This window comes from Bos javanicus, chromosome 4 (assembly GCF_032452875.1).
Source record: "Bos javanicus breed banteng chromosome 4, ARS-OSU_banteng_1.0, whole genome shotgun sequence".
NCBI classification, from domain to species: Eukaryota; Metazoa; Chordata; class Mammalia; order Artiodactyla; family Bovidae; genus Bos; species Bos javanicus.
In genome coordinates this window covers 98,828,231-98,835,677 of record NC_083871.1, presented here as the reverse complement: position 1 = coordinate 98,835,677, position 7,447 = coordinate 98,828,231, and positions in this window count along the sequence as shown.

Sequence of the window (7,447 nt, the reverse complement as noted above, 5' to 3'; positions counted from 1 at the left end):
CCCATGGTCTTTCCCTGAATGCATACAGAACACAAAAGGGATCCCTTTCTTCTTATAAAGCCACCAATCCCATTATTGCTTCAATGGCATAATCTAATCTGCTGGGGTGGTAGCTCTTACAAATATCATCTTCAAAGACTGTTTTTAACAGTATTCATTAAAAAATTCACAAACCAACATAAAATATATTCTATTCTCTCCAACTTTAATTTACATCATTCTTCTTATTCAACGATTTTTTATTCATTTATTCAATCATTCAATTGACAAGTATTGACTTAGCCAAGACTCCTATCTGCTTCATACTGCCAAGTACAGACATGATGATGGAGCACATTTGAGGCAGATAAAGAATATTTAAAAGGAAAAGTCATCCAGAATTTGCCAGACTCTCCCTCCAGCATTATGGAAAAAGGATCCACCCAATGGCCAGCAGGCATAGGTCAGTATGCTCAGCTCGGGGCTCAGTCGCTGACTAAGTAGCTGTGGCTCATGGGCTTAGCTGCCACGCAGCATGTGGGATCTTCCTGGATCAGGGATAGAACCTGTGTCCCCTGCATTGGCTAGTGGATTCTTAACCACTGGACCACCAGGGAAGCCCCTTACCCAGGTTTGGATACTAGTGTCTTTCATAGATTAAAGAGGGGAAGGTGAAGAAAGTAAAGTAAAAAAAAAGAGGCAAAAACTATTTACAAATATTTCCTGGTTCTGGCCAGACTGCAGAGGCATTGCATTAATTTCTTTGCAGCCATTCATAAGTGGGCCTGGTCAGGATGTTTCCCGTGAGCTAAACAATGGTATTTTAGCTTAATGCTCAGGCCTGGGAGGCAGGTGTCCCAGAGATGAGCCATTGTGTATACTATAAGCTATAGGCAACATTCCTCTGTGATAACCTTGCAGAAAAAGCAATAGAATACAAAGGTTAAAGTAAAAGAAACAGATTCAATATGGAGTCAGATTTGTTTTTCCCTATTACAAAAGGATCAGAATGGCATGTGATCACAGTATACCAAACTGAGACCTAAAAGTAGAAGATATATACTGTTAGTCGTGTCCAGTCTTTGTGACCCCACGGACTGTAGCCCACTGACCGTGGAATTCTCCAGGCAAGAATACTGGAGTGGGTAGCCATTCCCTTCTCCATGGGATCTTCTTGACCCAGGGATAGAACCTGGGTCTCCTGCACTGCAGGCAGATTCTTTACCATCTGAACCACCAGGGAAGCCCTCAGAAGATATAGGAAGGCATATTACGCCTCAACATAAGAAAGACTTCTCTTAACACAAGATTTTCCTGAATACTAGTTGTCAAAAGTGAATTCCTGGCCACCAGAGGAGGCTGGGCATTAGCCAGACTGTGATGTTGAAGACCTGGAAGATGTTCAGTGCTTCTAAAGCCCCACCAGCCTCGATAGCCTGTAAGTCTAGTCTGGCTGGCACCAGGTGAATCTCTTAAATCAGTCCTATCGTTTCCGCCACAGCCCAAAACACACAGATGCATGTTAGCCTTGGGGCTCCCTCGGCTGCTGGCTCTGGCCTACCTCATACAAAGAAGCAGGGCATAACTCCAGGGAGACAAACCTATTTATTCAGCAGAACTTGTAGAGCGTACAGCTGTGAATAGACTGCTTAACGTCTGGTAGATTTGCAAACAGAGGAAGAGCAAAGAGCATTTGGGTCACCAGGTCACCAGCCAGTTCTACAAAGATTAACCCACTGCAGTGGCTGACCAACAGTGCATCCTATACTTCAGATAGAAGAGATCAAGACGACAACAGGAGGACGCACTCTGTGCTCCAGACGGAGGAAACAAAGACCATAATAGGATGTCCTGTGCCTGCAACAAACGGGCCCCTTAGAGAGTTAGATGTATATCTCAGGAAGAACTTTGATGAATCCGGCGTCTTGCATGTTCCCGTACATAGTAAAGCACTAAAATCACTGACTTGAGATATCTGTTGTTTGGACTAGTGTTGCTGCCAAAATCTTGGCTTTCTCTGCCCACCAGAGCAGAATAAGAAAATATGGAGACAGAGTCTGAAGGAAGTAGGAAGATAGCCTTAATCCTCAAGCCAGCAGAGGAGAGAACACAGTAGCCTTCTGCCTCAAGAACTGTGTCTCCCCTCCTTGGGGAATCGAGGGGATCATATAGTTGGGGCTCACAGTCAGGGGTTGGCAATAAAGAGCCAAGTTGTAAGGATCCTGTATTCTTCTTTATTTTTGAATCGTATCAAAATGGTCAATAGGCTGGCACCAGTTAGCCTGGTAATTTGGCTCTGGCAGTTGGTCTGGTAGTAAGTCCATTGTGCTTTGTGGCTTGCACAGCAACTTTCTTTCTGTAATGCCAAAAGAGGGAAAAACAAACTACAAGCTGGGGGGTTGCAGAGAGAGTGCTGTAAAGTCGAGCATCAGGATTTGACTAGCATAAAGTTAGAAGATAATAGATGCAGAGTGCAGCTCATGCAGAGTTAGAGGGTGACAGGTGCGTAAGTGCAGGATGTAGTTTACACAACAGATTCGTCTTCTGAAAAGAAGGAAACTTTGTTATCAATGCAGACAGTAGATCAGGAACAGTTAAAGTAGAGAAGGACTCAAAAGGCAAAAGAGAGAAAGAAAATTGTTTTCTTATTTCACTGCAACACTAGCAGCAATCTTTTACCAAGATGTACTTGACTGCATGGATTCCCCAGTCAAAAAAAAAAAAAAACATATATGAACTATCATCTCTCCTACTTCTTAGAAGTAGTTTCTCAGAGCTATGAAGAGGCCATAGTCTTCTGGGCTATAGTCCTCAGTAAGACGCTGAATATAACTTAACTCACAACCCTCATGTTGCGCAGTTATCTTTCAGTTGATAGATTTGCAAGGTTGATAATTAGAATGAAGCAAAGGTGGTTCAGTGGTAAAAGAATTTGCCTGCCAATGCAGGAGTCCCAGGAGATACCAGTTGGACCCCTGGGTTGGGAAGATCCCTTGGAGAAGGAAATGGCAACCCACTCTAGTATCTTTGCCTGGAGAATCCCATGGACAGAGAAGCTTGCCTGGCTACAGTCCAGGATGTCATAAAGAGCTAGACAAACCTGAGTGTGCACACAAAGCAAATATGTGGGCTTCCCAGGTGGCGCTAGTGGTAAAGAACCTGCCTACCCATGCAAGAGACATGGGAGACTTGAGTTTGATCCCTGGGTTGGAAAGATCCCCTAGAAAAAGGCATGGCAACCCACTTGCCATGGCAAGTATTCTTGCCTGGAGAATCCCATGGACAGAGGAGCCTGGCAGGCTACTGTGCATAGGGTGGCAAAGAGTTGGACATGACTGAAGTGACTTGGCATACAGCACAGAAAGCAAATATTTAAGTTCCTGTCTGGGTGCATGGCTTCTAGCTTATAGGCAGAAAAGCAATAAATTACAAAAAATTAGAAAACAGCAATTGCAGCAGTATTTTCCACTTTTGAATATCACCAGTTGGTTCAGAAATAAGTCAACCAAATCTGAAAGAAGAGGCACATTTAAAGTTCTGGAATCAGAGAAGAAAGGCGTAGAGACATGTATTTTCCTGACATAATGTTTTCCCTCTGCACTCTCAAGCAGAAATTAAGGAATTTGTTCAAGAGTTCAAGAGCCCTCAGGACTAGCTGGTTTTCAAATTGTTGCCAGGAAGTGGAAAGAGTGGGTCTAGGAAAAGCCATGTCTTCTGAGAGGCAGGCAGAAGGGAAGGAGCTTTATTTTGTCACCTGGGCGATTATTAATACTTTCAGAAGAGCTGTAGGTTCTAACTTCATTCTACTAACCTGTTTCTGGACTTACAAAAATACTTGGTGTTTGATTTATTCTGCAGAATATATTTAGGTGATGTGTGTGTCACTTTATTATGATAACTAACACCAGGGAAAAGAAAGGTTGTAAAGAGAAATAAATGAGCTGGGGTTTGTGGATATTTTTGATTTTCAGAAGCCTGCCCCCTCTAACTCCACTGCCCTTGCCTTGGTGGGAGAGAAAGAGACAGTGATATGTCTTTTGTCAACAAAAGGCCAAAGCCCAGATTCAAAGACAGGATGAGGAGGATGCATATGCAAAGTCATGGTGCAGGGAACTTGGCCAACCATGTAACAATTGATAAGATTGTATTTGGATGTGGTAGTGCCAAGTGCAGAGAAACAAACACACAGAAGGCAGTGGGGCTGCTCAGAAAGTGGAAACTGCTGACCTTGTTTCTGGTTATGTCCAGAGACTGATGTTTGTAAGTTTAAGACAACTAATTAAAAAAGAAAAAGAGTCCAGGGTGATTTTTTTTTAAAAAACAGAAACCAAAATGTAGGCCCTCTGTATTTACTGCTTGCTGAATTCTAGGAGAAATATGTAAAAATAATCAGCAAATATTAATTCCTTTTAAAATTAAAAGAAAACTATTAAAACCCCTGCTTCTTGCTATATAAAGGAGTGGCCTGGGACCTTGACAAAACCCTTGGCATTTCTGTGTGCTTTAAAAAACATTAATTACATTCTTAATACACTATCAAAAGGAACACTCTTTCTGTCCCTTTGAGCTTCAGCCTTACCATTTTGATACATGACCACTAATTCTGTCAAACAGCTCTTATGACGGGATTGTCTGATGTTTCCTCAAACAAACAACAAATAAATAAAACATGTAATATGTTAGATAAATAAATGCCATAGGGGAAAAAAGAAAACAGAGAAGAGAAAGAGGGAACACCAGGGAAGATGGATTAATTTTAAATAGTGTGGTGAAGGAAGGCCTTCAAAGAAGATGACAAACAAGCAAAGACCCAAAGAATCTGAGACACACAATGGCTCACACTGTCTGAGGGTAGATAGAACATCCCGGGCAGTGAGAACCACCAGGACTGAGGCCCTGGAGCGCACACTCAGTGGTAATCTCAAACCACCCCTCTTGTGTAATTTTTAAACAATGGTCAAAGTCTTCTTCTTGGTCCTTTCTGCCTATGTGGGCCCTGACCGTTCTGAACCAACAAAAGTGCTGAAAGCCAGCCCTGAAAGGTGAAAGGTGAAAAACTTCCCCAGAGTTGCTGGGAAAACATTTACCCTGATGACAACAGAAGAGAAAATACAAACTGGATAGAATTTTAAACACGATGTAATCAAATTTATAAAGCGTTTGCATTCATTATGTCAGCAAATCTGGAAGACCCAGCAGTGGCCTCAGGACTGGAAAAGGTCAATCCTCATCCCAATTCCCAAGAAGGGGAGTACCAAAGAATGCTAACCATTGGACAGTTGCACTCATTTCCCATGTTAGTAAGGTCATGCTTAAAATCTTGAATGCTAGGCTTCAGCATTATGAGAACCAAGAACTTCCAGATGTCCAAGCTGGGTGTAGCAAAGGAAGAGGAACTAGAGATCAAATTGCCAACACTTGCTGGATTATAGAGAAAGCAAGGGAATTCCAGAAAAACAGCTCTCTGTTTCATCGACTATGACTATGTGGATCATGACAAACTGTGGAAAACTCTTAGAGAGATGGGAACACCAGACCATCTTACCTGTCTCCCGAGAAATCTGTATACGGGTCAAGAAGCAACACTTAGAACCCTGTATGGAACAACCGGTTGATTCAACGATTGAGAAAGGAGTATGACAGGGCTATCTTCTGTCACCCTGTTTAACCAATACATTGGGCACGTCATGAGAAATGCTGGGCTAGATGAGTTACAAGCTGAAATCAAGATAGGCAGGAGAAACATCAACAACCTCAGACATGGAGATGATACCACTCTAACAGCAGAAAGTGAAGAGGATTAAAGAGCCTTTTAATGAGAGTGAAGAGTTGAGTGAAAGAGTTGGCTTAAGACTAAATATTAAAAAAATTAAGATCATGGCCCAGTTACTGCATGGCAAATAGAAGGGGAAAACGTGGAAGTAGTGACAGATTTCCTCTTCCTGGGCTCCAAAATCAATGCGGATGGTGATTGCAGCCATAAAATCAGAAGATGATTGCTTCTTGGCAGGAAAGCGATGACAAACCCAGACTGTGTGTTGAAAACCAGAGACATTGCTCTGCTGACAAAGGTCCATATAGTCAAGGCTGTGGTCTTCCTAGTGGTCACTACAGTTGTGAGAGCTGGATCACAAAGAAAGCAGAACACCAAAGCATTGATGCCTTTGGACTGTGGTGCTGGAGAAGGCTCCTGAAAGTCCCTTGGACAGCAAGGACCTCAAACCAGTCAGTCTTAAGGGTGATCAGCCCTGAATATTCAGCTGAAGCTCCAGTATTTTGGTCATCTGAAGTGCACAGATGACTGATTGGAAAAGTCCCTGATGTTGGAAAGATTGAGGGCAGAAGGAGAAGGGGACAACAGAGGATGAGATGGTTGGATGGTGTCACCAATGCAATGAACATGAACTTGGGCAAACTCCGGGAGATGGTGAGGGACAGGGAGGCCTGGCCTGCTGCAGTCCATGGCATCGCAAAGAATTGGACAAGACTGAGTGAATGAACGACAACAACAATCAAACTCTACCTGTAGTATATTAAGTGTGTTTGTTTTCTGAAGTTGAAAGGCCAATTGAATGAAAATAATTTAAAGTATAAGTGTTTCTATGATTTGACTTTCCCAATAAGTGTGTGAAATAACTGAGTTGGATGTTTGTTATTTTTTTAATACTTAATACATTTCTGATTATAAACATGAATTTTTTACTTTAGAAAATGTGAAAATTATGTAAGAGAATAACAAAAAATGAAATTCACTGGTTACCACCTAGGAAAAAATCTTGTATATATATTTTTCTAGATAGACTTTACTTTGAAAGTGAGGTGAAAGTGTTAGTCTCTGAGTTATGTTCAACTCCTCGAGACCCCATGGACTGTAGACCACCAGACTCCTGTGTCAGAACACAGGAGTGGGTTGCCATCCCCCTCTGCAGGGGATCTTCCTGACCCACGGATTGAACTCACATCTTCTGCAGCTCCTGCATTGGCTGGCAAATTCTTTACCACTGAGCCACCTGGGAAGCCCTTATCAGACCATGCTTAAATACTAATGGGTTCAGTCTGGTCCTGAGAGTCCCTGGGACTTGTCTGCAGATCTCCATATTGGCTGGTACCCATCTTCCCAGCTCAATGAGAAAAATATGGCTGGAGAGACATACTTGGGACATGAGGACCACTTCTTGTTCACCTACTTCCTGTGACAAGCTTCCTTCCTTTTCCATATCCTGCCTCAGTATCCTCCCCTTCCATTACTCCTCATCCTCTCTCCCCGTAAGAAAAGGAAAATTCACTACATAATGACATAATCATAGAGTAGACAGAGTTAACACACCTGTAGTGTATACATTGGACTGGATGCCGCATGCTCAGTTGTGTCTGACTCTTTGCAACCCCATGGACTGTAGTCCTCCATGGAATTTTCCAGGCAAGAATACTGAAGTGAGTTGCCATTTCCTCCTCTGGGCAATCTTCC